The sequence below is a fragment of the Xiphophorus hellerii genome, chromosome 1 (genome assembly GCF_003331165.1).
Source record: "Xiphophorus hellerii strain 12219 chromosome 1, Xiphophorus_hellerii-4.1, whole genome shotgun sequence".
NCBI lineage: Eukaryota > Metazoa > Chordata > Actinopteri > Cyprinodontiformes > Poeciliidae > Xiphophorus > Xiphophorus hellerii.
The window spans coordinates 32,149,070-32,162,391 of NC_045672.1; the positions used below are offsets into that span (position 1 = coordinate 32,149,070).

The following is a 13,322-nucleotide window of genomic DNA, read 5'->3' on the forward strand; positions in this document are numbered from 1 at the left end:
GTGATAAATCAAATATGATTTTTTTTCCAAATTCAAGACATAGGTATATGGTCTTTTTACTGGTACACAAAATGAACCGTGCATGAACATCACCTTGATCAAAGAATAAAACACATAGGCTGCCTTAGTTGTTGTTGTAAGAGGCTTACAAAATAAAAACTCTTCTTTTATCATGTTTTCTTTCACATAGCGCACGAAAACAGCAAGCTGGCTTAGATTAGAAACGTCTGTGGTCTCGTCGAGTTGAAGGCTGAATTTTGCCGGACTTGAAATTAGATCTGCGACTACTTGAGCCAAGATGTCTTTACTCATGAACTCTATTCTGTCACTGATGGTGTCATTTGAAAGAAGAATTTGGGATCATTTACCTTTGGCCGCTGTTCCGAGTATCAGATTTACATAATAAGTCGGGTGTGTCTTGACCTCCATGGCGGAGGCTCCGCCGCACCCCTGAGACCGACTCACCGAACCCCTAGGGTTTGATCAAACCCCGGCTAAGAACCACTGACTTAGCAGCTCTGACTTTACATCCAAAAAGTGCCCTGTTGCAATATGTCGATGATTTACTCTTGGCAGCACCTACTGTTGAATTATGCAAAAACGGAAGCTTGAAATTGCTCAATTTCCTTGCTGATAATAGACACAAGGTCAGCAAGACTAAATTGCAGTTTGTGCAGCCCTGTGTGACTTTTCTTGGACATGTGATCTCTGAACAAGGCAGGACTATCTCTGAAAAACGTGTTTCAGCTACAGTTCAGCTACCCCTCCCACAAACTAAGAAACAGTTGATGTCATTTTTAGATTTGCGTGGTTATTGTAGACATTTCATTCCAAGTTATGCTGAGTTAGAAAAACCTCTGAGAGAAATATGTCATGAAAAAGGTTTGTTGATGAGCTCTAAGGTTACATGGACAGCTGCAGCATTAACATCATTTGAAGCTCTAAAAAAGCAATTACAAACAGCACCCACTCTGGGCATTCCCGATCCAACTCATCCGTTTACACAGATGGTGGATGAGCGAGGTGGCTGCATGACTTCTGTTTTGCTCCAAAAACATGGTGACCGATTGAAACCAGCCGCTTATTTCTCATATAAACTGGACGCTGTAGCAGCCAGCTTGCCCCATTGTCTCTGTGCAGGTGGCTGCTGCAGAGAAAGCTGTCAACTGCTGTACAGTTTTAAATCCAGCTACTCTTTTGCCAACGCCCGCGGACGGCCAGCCACATGATTGCATTGCAGAACTGGATGTCCTGTGTTTCCCCAGACCTGATCTGAAGCAGGAACAGCTTTCAGATGCAGAACTCACTCTGTTTGTTGATGGCAGTGCATCATGGAATCCCCACACAGGCAACATTCTCAGTGGTTACGCTGTCGTCACTCTTTCCGGTGTGGTTGAAGCTGAGCCCTTGCCACGCCTGTCAGCTCAAGCTTGTGAGCTGATTGCTTTGACTCGTGCCTGCATTATTGCAGAAAACAAATCAGTGAATATTTACACTGATTCTCGTTATGCTTTTGGAGTTGTTCATGATTTTGGAGCTCTGTGGAAACACCGCTCCTTCCTGTGGTCAGATGGATGCCCCATTCTGAACCACAAACTCGTGTCAGACCTTTTGGATGCTGTAACGCTGCCATTGCTGTGATAAAATGTGCAGCTCACACCAACTCAAAGGACCCTGTGTCGTTGGGCAATGGGGCAGCAGATGCATCAGCGAAGGCCGCCGCCCAGTGGCCGTTGTCCAGCTTGCTGCTAAAAGTTGAAAAGCATGGTGTTGATCATGTGTCAAAAGGGGGTATGTTGAGAGAAATGTACAAATTGTGGTTTACAGTAAATTTTTCAAAAACAGCACAAACTTTTTGTGAAAACTGTGTGATTTGTGCTCAAAATAATATTTCAAAAGGCCATAAAATGCAGGGAACAGGTGCACATCAGCCAACCTCAGCCCCATTTCAGCATGTAATGATGGATTTTATTGAACTAACCACATGTGAGGAAAAAATATTGTTTGGTGATGGTTGACATATTTTCAAAATGGGTTGAAGTGTTCCCAGTTCAAAGAGCAGATGCCTCCACAGTAGCAAAGATCCTCTTGAGGGAGGTGATTTGCCGCTGGGCAGTGCCTAGAAAAATTTCTAGTGATAATGGAAAACATTTTGCAAATCAAATTCTTGCTGAACTGTCTTAAATGTTGAATTTGGACTTAACTAAACACTGCTCGTACCACCCTCAATCCGGCGGGGTGGTCGAATGACAAAATGGTACGTTAAAACTCAAACTGACAAAAATATGTGCTGAAACCGGTCTGTACTGGGTACACATTCTCCCAATTGCACTAATGTATATGAGAATGAGACGTCGTCATAAAAATAACCTCAGTCCTTTTAAAATCCTCTTTGCAGGTCCCCCGAATTTGGGCATGGGACCCCCATGCAGTCCTGGGAAAGATTTGACCACCTGTGATGACAATATGATTAATTATTGCATTTCTCTAACAGATCAGCTGAAATCCATCAGACAGCAGATGCAGGGAGGCCAGCCGGCCCCAGCTACTAAACGACTTCATGATCTACAAGTTGGAGAATTTGTGTTTATCAAAAATTTCAGGAGGAAGAACTGGCAATCCCACAGGTGGCTAGGACCGTTCCAAGTCCTGCTGACGACCCATACTGCCATGAAGGTTGCTGAGAGGCCTACCTGAGTCCACTGCAAGAGGACTCAGCTGTCCACCAGAGGGTGACATCCCAGGGGCTTACAAAGAAGCCTCCAACAAAGCACCTCTGAAATATTAGAGATGCCGACTACAGCACTCAGTAGAAAGCCAAGCTTCCATCTGAGAGAGATGTCAGGACCAAGGTCTCTGGAACTTTAGGAACCCAACCTTTTTCCTCGACGTCATTCCTGGTCATGGAGGGATTGGGATGTACTAACAAAACACACCTTCCGATGTCAATCTGTGCCCTCACCATCCTGATTCTACTGGCTACCGTCATTGCGCTCAACCTCATCATTGCGGTCAACTTCAGCAAATTGCGCAAATTGCACAGCACAAAAGTGTCTACCCGCCGTAGTCTTTGTCCAAAGTTCTTTCACCAATCCACGGGTTTTTCCGATAGCATCTTGAGCATTTCCTCGACGTTGACGTCCATTAGTCCGAGATATTCTTATTTCTTTATCTTCATCTTCCTCTCTTTCAGTTCTTAATTTCAACTTTTTAACCATCAATATAAATCTGTTTTTCGTTTTCCTCACCAGCCATGACCAACACCTACCACACCTCCTCTTTGGTCAGGTTCTGGTCCTCAAGGCACACTGCCTTGCAAATTTTAGGTTTTTCCCTGATTCAGCACACATGATTTGAATTGATGGCTGATTAACAGGGTGGAGGACCAGGGTTGGGAAAAACTGGTAATCAATTTTGAATCAAAGTATGCTGTTTGTCGTAGGGAAGGAGTGCCAGTTGATCTACGTTCCCACCCCCATCATGAGCTTTGGGTCATGACCGAAAGAATGAGATCGCGGATACAAGCTGCCGAAATGGGTTTTCTCTGTAGGGTGTCTGGGCTGCTCCTTCACGTTGAGAGGAGCCAGTTGAGGTGGCTTGGGCGTCTGGTCAGGATGCCTCCTGGACGCCTCCCTGGTGTTCCGGGCACGTCCCACTGGGAGGAGGCCCCGGGGAAGACCCAGGACACACCGGAGGAACAATGTTTCTCGGCTGGCCTGGGAACGCCATGGAATTCCCCCGGAGGAGCTGGAACAAGTGGCTGGGGAGAGGGAAGTCTGGGCCTCCCTTTTTAAGTTGCTACCCCCACGACCCGACCCTGGATAAAGTGGAAGAAAATGGATGGATGGGATGTTTTGTGCCTATTGTATCCCAGGATATTTTGGGGCAGACCAAATATTTTTAATAATTGGGGTTATGTCTTCCATTGTATTTTTTTTCCTGCGCACCACTCTAGGCCCAAGTATGAAATTCTGCAAGATTTTGTGGGATTTCAGTTCTTAAAGCCCCGTGCCATAAAGGTATGGCACGGGGCCTGTTGCTTGGTCTGGGAGAGCATGTGGTGGACTAGAAGTATAGGGTTTGCTTCAGGTGGGCTTTAAATAATTTTAAATAGCTTGATGTTCTTACTGATATGCTTAGATGTGCCTCTATTCTAGAATAGTTGATTAAAATGATTGCATGATCTCTTCTGTAGCCATCAAGAACTGCAGAAGGTTGTTAATCACTCACAGATTCAGTCCAGGAGAGGCAGAAGGGAAACACCTAAAACATGTAAGGCAGGTGAGCTGAAACACTAATCTAAACCTGCTAATCAATGATTCAGTCTGTTGATTCTTGATTGGTAACTGGTTAAACTGAACTGGACTATTACTACTTGTGCAGGATCATTATCAGCATATGGACATTTGTGAATTAATTTAATCGTCAATTTATTTGGAAATGTTTGTGGTTAATGGAAGATTATACCAGTTATTTGATGGAAGTTTATTCTGTATATATTGTAAATAATTTGTCCAACTACAATGTAAATCACATTTTGCTCTATTTGTCTGTCTCTATTGTGTTAAATCAACCCTGATCCTCCCTGAGTTTTATCTTTAGGTTTTCTGATAAACAGCCTTTATTTTAAATATTGATTTTCCTCATTTTAACATGAGTGCAGCATCATAAATGGTACGCTGTGCTGCAGCTTGACAGGCAAATGTGATTATATATGTCAACTAACATTAAAATACATATTCATTAATATTCATTAGTGTGTCCTTATTAATTTAACTGTGAGTGTACAAGGGGAACCATCAGGTTTATGTGCTTGTTCTCAGACCTATAACCAGTACACTACTTAACTTTCAATGTGTTTCAAAACTTTTCAAATGTTTATCATCTTTCTAATTGGCCCAAACCAGTGCCTTCCTCTCTCTTATTTCAGTTTTTTTCAGGTGCTCATTAGAAGTTTAACCCAAAGATGACTGAGGAGGATGGCAGCGAAAACTGTAAAGAAGTGTCTTCATTACACACCAGAGCAGGAGGAAGGAACCAACCAGAGTCATTCTTAGGCACCAAAATTCATACTGTTTCCCTTTTTCCTACAGTACAAAGCTAAAACTCATGGATGCTGTTCTTCCATGGACAATAGAATGATGTTCTGACTGTCAAAAAGGAGTTCAATATGTTTACAGATCTATGCTGTTTTCTTAATAAAATGTAATATTAATGCCATGTTGTATTTTTTTATGTTTGTGTACACACATTTACAGAAATATGGTAATGTAACATATTCCGTCTGCCAACAAAATTGTGTGTTTAACACCAGTGCAGAAACTTAATGGTATGTTATGATGTAGACCTATCAGGCTTCAACAAGGATTCAATGTTTTTGCCTAATTCTGCTCACTGGCAGAGAGAAGGCTCCTCCATGTCCAAGGAGCTAAAGATTCAAAAATAAAGGTTACTGTTAGTGCATCCAGTACTTAATCCCAGCCAAAGGAATAAACCATCACCCAGGTTTACTTAGGATTCTGCAGAAGGAACCATGGAATTACAGGTTCCCTGAAGTGTGCACAGCAGAGATGTGCAGATATCAGCAAAAGTGTCATTTACAGTGAGAAAAACTCTGTTAACAAAGGCTGCCAGCCAAATGCCTCTGATGACCTGAGATGAGGAGGAGGTTGTGGATGTAGCTGTTTTCACCAACAGCTTCTAATAGGAAACAAACCTCTGACCAGGTGCAGCAGGCCCTCTTCGGCCCTTCCAGGACAAGCAGGTGTAGACAATGGAAGGATGAATGATAAAAAAATAATGCAGTTTAAATAAAGGAATTGATAATAGTTTGGCATGTACATTTTTAGGTTTCTAGTTAACTTTCAAACATGTAAACGTAGCCACAAGAGTTTAAGACACATTGCATTTATTTTGAGAAATCTAGGTTTTTACTTAATGAGTCCTGACATTCCTTTGTTTTTAAGCAGTCTACTGTATGTTCTGTATTCTCTTTGTGGTTATATTCAGCTAAGCACACTGGGGTTCTGTAGGATTTTGGTCTGAGCGATGGGATTACCATGGTAGAAAGTTGATTCTCCGTCTGCTGAAAAATGTCTGTATTCATGTGTGTTTTGGATCATCATCCTGCTGTAAAACCTAATAACGACCCAACTGCAGTATTCTGGTTGGGTCAACAGATTTTTAACTAAAGATGCTCTGGTGTTTCAGAGGTTTATGATGACAAACATTTTTACAAGGTTTCATTAGGTATAAAATATTTGTGACACTAGTGAATTTGTTCAAAACAGGTGGTACAGAGTTTATGAAAACTGTTCATATTTCATAGATTGTTATTACTATACTGATGCACTGATATTCTGATGATTTTCAGCATAAAGTTATAGCTGAGATTTAGAACTATTACCAATTAGTTTATAAGTTGCTGCTTAATTGGAATTTTGACATATTTTAAATTCTATAATTAAATCAATCAGATTTCAGAGAAAGAAAACATTTATTTAAGTGATCAAATGAAGTGAAATCAGGTTCTTCCAGCAGTGATGTCATCGAGGCTTGACATCCAGGTGGAAGTGACATCACCAGCAGGAAAGCCATATGGGCATTTCAGATTAAAAGGCATGAGAAGGTTATAGGGGTCTGGCACAGACGAAGGGAAGCTGCGTCACACAATCAGCATCACCCACAAACTCTACTCCTGTAAAGAGATAAAGAGACAAATCCTGACTGCAAACCTTTGACAAAGACTTGGACATGATTTGATCAGTTGCAGAAAGCATGCAGGGCAGATGAAGTGTCTTGCCCAAAGACACAACAGACATGAATGGAGTGGGGGTTCGAACCAGGAACCCACCGATTACAGGACAAACTCCTACTTACTAAGCCACCAGATACATACATTTATACAAAATTATTAAATTACAAGTTCTGTATCTCCAGTAATAAATACCATTTAAGTTGATGTTCATGCAGTGCTCGACTCCACCATCATTCTTTGGACGTTCTGGCCTCCAGTTAGTAAACACAAACTTGGCACCGTTAGTCCAAAACCACTTGCCTTCCTGAAAGAACATTTAGTTTTAAGTTCCTATGCAAACAAATCACACAGAACCAATCTAGACTTCTGTCACTCATTATAGAAAACATGAACTGTGTTTGGATTGTTTATATTTAAAACCCTCAGCTGGTCAGAGCAGCCGGTGGAAAACAGAGGCAGGTTCTGGTTCTGTTGGAGGTCTCCTCTCATTCCTCTGCACTGTTGCCACATGCTTCCTCAGCATGAGGGAGTTTAGCATAGTCAGTTATTCAATACAACTAACTGGGTTTCCTGAGATAACTGTTGACCAATTGCTATTCTAATCTGCAATTAACTGCATCGTGTTATAACCAGGATCAACTGGAATGTATTTGACTGAACTGACCACTTTATTAGGAACACCTGTTCAATTCAATTCAGTTTATTTATATAACAACAATTCACAACAAAGGTCGTCTCAAAGCATTTACAAAAAGTGCCATGAGAAATGCATCTTGACATAAAAAGTCATCAACCAAACAGAGTTATTTATATGGTTTTAAATTCTCACCTGTGCTGAATCATAACCACCAACCCAAGTTGATGAGTGTTTTCCAGTTCTTAGGTGGATAACCTGTCTCATGAAGTTGTACTCTCCTGTACTGTGGTATGAGGCCAGATGTGAATCCAGTTGGAGGCAATGTTTCTGAAAAAGGCAACACTGGTTTAAACTTTCCTCTGTGCAGTGAGACAGTTGGTGCAGCTGAATATCGACCTTTAGAAATTATGGTTCTATTTGTTTAACGGAAATCAGTTTCTATAACCTTGTTGTTGGTGAATCTTATTGTGTTATATCAATAAATTTACATTCTTTTGAATGTAGCAAATCTGCTGTGACCATCACATCTGTTGTACCTCTGCATCAGCCCAGGACTTTGAAATATTCAGTACCCTGAAACAGCGACGGTTGAACCACCTCCAGCCTAAAGGGCAGTCAAGTGCTGTGGGAGCTGGGAAATATGAAGAGAGAAAGTAAATACATAGCTCTGATAATCAGCATAATTTTTTTTTTTTTTAATTGCCCCGCCAGGGGTCATTTTTGTGGGCTCTAGTGTCCCTTTTTCAAAGTAGGCTGACAGGAAAGGGGGAAGACATGCGGTAAACGTCGTCGGGTCCGGGAGTCGAACCCGCGACAGCCGCGTCGAGGCCACGTTGCCTCTGAATGTGGGTCGCGCTAACCCCGCCGCCACCATGGAACGCCCAAATCAGCATCATTTTAACACCGAACACAGTCCAGACATTCAGCTGCATCAAACAATATGGTAAAAATACATTAAAGTTATGAGAAAATATATTCACATAATAAAAACTCTGAAATGACATTTATTGGTTCTGATTCAGTTATTTTATTAAGAAAATAATTTGCCTTAGCATTTCTATCTGCCTTCTGTAAAAACTACTGGGACCTATCCACCTTGTGGGATGGGATGTTTCCATACAATATGTACTGACTAAACAATTTATTAATTTACGTTATACAGAAATAAAGTCCTGTACTTTTGCTGAAAGGATGACCCATTAAAGCAAAAGTTTCCTATCTTTTTAAAGAATTTCTCACAAAGTAATTGTCGTTTTTTAGATTATAGAAACTCCAACAATAAAAGAAGCACGTACCTCTCAGTTGACATCCGGCCTGTGGATGGAAAAACCCAAAGTTTTAGGACAAAATTCCCAACAAAACAAAGTTTCCTCATTGAACTTCAACCAAATGATGGCTCAGATTGCTCCAACTGATCTACATCAGTCAGCCAAAGCTCACAACAGGGACATACCAGTCATTGTTTTAAGTCCTTCTCCATACTTACATCAGCTCCATCCCAGAGTCCAAAGCTCAGACCAAGAAGCAGAGTGAAGACAAGACCGGCAGCCATCTGTAGAAAGAATAGTTAGGAAAGTTCATAATTAGTATCACAAATCATCTCAATCAAGACATAAAGCATCGTGATGAATGGTAGGACTTTAAATGTCACCTTGTTTTGATGATTAGTTGAAGAGTCTGTTCCAGCAGCAGTTTCTGGTCACAGGATGTCTCAGAGATGGAAACACAGACTTTATATACCTTCAGTTTGTTTGTCTGTGAAGTGGAAATCTTTGAGTAAGTCACTGTCTGTTCTCGTTTTTGTCACTTTTTTACAAAGTGTTCAAGTTGTTGCAGAATCTTCCAGGATTCGGCCAAGGACGTTTTCCTGGTAGCGTGAAGAGTTACTTACCATAAGAACTGATTAGAACCGGACCAAACCGGCTGATGTTGCCACTTCTGCTTCTCTGTCCAGAACAGTGTTCTTGTATGGAATGTACTCTCTGATAACAGAAGTGTATTAAAAATGGACGTATCTGTGAGATGTTGCTCTGCTTTTCCAGACTCTGTTGGATTCAGAGTTCTTTGACTGCCTTCAAATAAAACACTTGAAAGATAAAGTTGAAACTTTATCAATTCTTGAGTGGTTTCTCTTGCTGTTTGATAAGGAATTTCCACCACATTCCTGGTGTCAGAAGTGGGATCTGTCATGCCAGAAGGACTCTGTGGCAGAGGACAAGAGCATTCGGCCATCCTGAAGACTCAAAAACCAGCTTCAGTCCTCCTGTGTTAAAAACAGGGCAGGTTCTGGATCCTTCTCCAGATTTATGTCTCAAGACAATCCTGTCACAGAGGTCTAGAGATGATTCCTTTTGATTAGCTGTGTTCACCTTGCCTTTTTTGGAAACAATTAGAAAGCTTCTGCAGTCTTAATGATGTTCCGGTGCAGGGGTAGCGATGCGACTCTTTGATGGATCCTGCTCTTGGATACCAAAGTTTCCCACACTCACTGAAGGCAGCATTGACAAAAGTATAACGGTGCAGCGCAGTATGTGAAATGTTAAGGTAGTGCTACAGATGTGCAGCAGTTTCAGTCTAAGAAGAGACTTTAGGTGAGAGGTGATAGACTGAATCATTTAAGAATAAAATCTGTTTCCATGGTAACAGCTTTCCTCAACAGGTATCTGTATTTTCTGCATAATTTCATGTCGGTGCACTTTGCGCCACATCCATGCTCAGAGGATCATGGCACACAGGTGGGAGTGAAGCAAAGCAAGCTGCTGCTGCGCAAATAAGATAGAAGCAAGTCAGAGATTGTGCAGCAGGTTCTGGTGCCACTCAGGGGAAAAGCAAACCCGTTCTGATCACATGAACACAATCAATGCCATGCACATCACGGTGACGAGCAGAGTGGCAGGTTCATGGATCTCAGATATGGAGTGATTTTAACGGCAAAAAGTAGAAGAGAAACAGAACGAAAGTGAGAAAAATCAAAGCGAAACAGAGACTCCTTTTTTAGTTTAAATTAACGATATTTGAGTGAGGTTTAATTTGTATTAATGCTTGTTTATGTTTATATGAAATGCCTCCTGAAGACTATTGAGCAGGGGTATGTCCAGGAAGTTTTTAAAAAGGTGTTACATCCCCAATGCAGTCTAGGGTTTTGAGGGGGAGCGTAACAAATAACCAGGGAATGGGATTCAAAAACAGGAGAGCATTGTTAAAGTTTTATTTAAAAATAATGCCAGGAAGAATCTTAAAGGTGACAGGGAAAAACCTAATGAAAAAATGAGTGTAAATAACAAAATCCAGGGTTTCTAATAAGAGACAATTCTCCAGCAATCTAACCTGGGAGAAGCCATGAACCTGGCATCTTCATAAACAAGGACCCAATCATCTACAAGCTTGGGGAAAAAAAAACAAGTGCACACATTTCCACAAAGCTGCAGCTCACTTGCTGTCCAATTGACCCTGAGGTCACTGTCCCACCTAGCTTTATAGTCAGCTCGTCAAGAGGCAGCATATAACCAGCTGCACCTGCTTAAGAGCTTAGCAGTAGTGATGTTACGTGATGTGCCGAGGCTTCGAGGCGTGTGTCGAGTAATGGAGGGGGCGTTTCCGTAAAGCGCGTATCGAGGCTTGCTTCATTTAGGGGAGGAGCCGAAAACGATGACGTCCGAAGCCTCGCTGTCTGGCTGTACCACGTGACTGCTTCGGGAAGTGGCTCAGAGTTTGGCGCGGGGTTTGACAGCTTTAGAAACCCCACAGGCTGCATTCAAAATGTGGGTTGTTGTAGGCGAGTTGCGGTCAGTTGAGAGAGTGGATAGAGTTTTGATAGTTTGGATAGCAGAGTTTGGATAGTGGTTATTTAGTTTGAGACAGTTAGTTTGGTGTTTGGAGAGTTTAGGAGAGAGATAGATAGATAGGAGATTTAGGAGCGCGAGGACAGGATAGGAGTAGGATGGAGCCGGCGAGAAAGAGGAGGATTTCTCCTATGTGGGAACATTTTGATTTGATAAGCCCTAACAAGGTAAGGTGAACTGAACATTTGCAGATGCATTATGTTTGCTTATGAGGAACTGTATTTTTCACTGTTTCTTATTTTCTGTAAAGGTGAGGTGTTTATTGTGCTCTAAGGAGTTGGGGTACAATAATAACACCTCATCCATGTAGTGTCAAAAAAGAGAAATCGTTTGAAACCAAAAACTGTGGAGAAATTGTTGTTTCTTAATAAAAATGCATGAAATCATCCAAGTTACACAAGCATTAGCCTATTCACTACCCCCTCCCTAGTTCCACAAGCACTTTCACTGTCCTCTGCCTGATTAAGCCCAGGCCATTTTTCTAGAGTCACAGAAAAACATTATTACACAACATGCCATATCACATGACACTACTATTTTGGGAATAATTACACACAGAGAATACATTCAAACAATATTTTATTATACACATATGTGTATACATAATTTATGTAGACAAATGATTTCGTCCTACACCTTTTGTGAAGTCATTCCCAAGAGCCATAATAGACAAAAATTCAATGCATCACACGTGTTAAGATACAGCTGGCTGTGATTATACATGTAACCCGGTCCAAACTAAAGGTGTTTGTAAGGAATTAAGTTCAAAGGAGTGATAGTTTAGAATGTGTTGCTTAAATATGCTAAAAATGTTATTAATCAGTGTTAACCAGAAACTGTATTTCAGGTTCTTTAAAAAGTAATTTTCACTGTATTTTATTTTGAAAGGCTCATGTTGCAAGAGGAAGTGGGGTAGATCAAAGGAACTTGACTGGTCCGTGGTTGGCTGAGGGTCAGGAGGAGAGGAGAGAGAAGAGGGGGAGAGACAGGAAGGAGAGAGGGAGGATCACGAAAAAGAGAGAAACGTGACAGAATTTAGCGAACGGGTTTGTACATAATTCGGCTTTCAGCTCGACAGTCGGTGAAAGTATATCAACCCTACGCTCTGTTTTACCGCTGCTGTGAGTTCCAGACCGGAGCTCACTGAACACTATATGTAATGCTCGCTGAGGCATTTATTATTCGCTAACTCAGTGAATAGCCGTTGAGGACTGTTAGCTAACCCGGCTAACGGACAGTTCAGTTAAAGTTTCCGAAGTGGGAGCTTTACGGAGTAGCGCCTGGAGCAGCGAGCTACGCATGTGGAAAGAGTGGTGGAGTGGTTGGAGGACTGGGCTACGCTGGACGTCTCTGTTCCCGAATCCTGAGGACTACCGGACTGGTTGGGGCCTGAGGACATCTTGCTGGCTGGACTGAGGACGGGTGAGGTGTTGAAAGGGCTCGGGGTTTCACTCGGAGAGGGGCGCCAAGTTCCACGCTTCACAACAGGCCTGCAACGGGGTTTCTTTTTGTTTTGTTGGGACACTATTTTAGTTAAGTATTGCCGGCTTAGGTGAACTTAGAACTGTGGGCCCACATTAATTAATATATTGTGTGAACTTAAAAGAGTGAAGTATTTCACAGTTTGTGCATTTGTTAATGTGTTTAATACATGTTTAATTCTCATACAGGTGTACGTTTGATTTATTAAGAACTATACTTAGAGTGTGTTATTTCTGTTTAAGTCTACTATTTGGTGAGAAGGGAAAGAAATACGGGTATATTATTACTCTAAACTCAACATAAGTTTAAAACACGAGAGTGTACTAAAATTATTATTTATAACTTGATGAGTTTAATGAACTCAGGGGCCCTTACCCATGTTAAAACGGTGTAATTGGGCTACATACACCTGGCCAGTAGGTGGTTTCGTGTGCACATGAAGCCTCAAGAAATGAACCCTTTCTCGAACCAGTTGGCTCAAGTGGTTCAATGCCTCATGAGGCTTCATCTCACCATCACTACTTAGCAGCAACTTGAAATGGGGAAACATGCATGCAGTCACCACTGCACGTAACAAGAGGGCTAAAAGGGGGCCAGTGATAAC

At 41.7% G+C, this 13,322-nt stretch overlaps 1 long non-coding RNA gene across 1 annotated transcript in view; it reads left to right on the top strand.

The window, feature by feature from the left end:
- Nucleotides 1-5,220, top strand: part of LOC116718784 (uncharacterized) — a 29,289-nt gene extending 24,069 nt beyond the window's left edge. The window contains exon 2 of the long non-coding RNA XR_004338985.1: nt 4,196-5,220. This is a non-coding gene — a long non-coding RNA (uncharacterized LOC116718784). The remainder of the gene's footprint in view (nt 1-4,195) is intronic.
- Nucleotides 5,221-13,322: the final 8,102 nt, after the last annotated feature.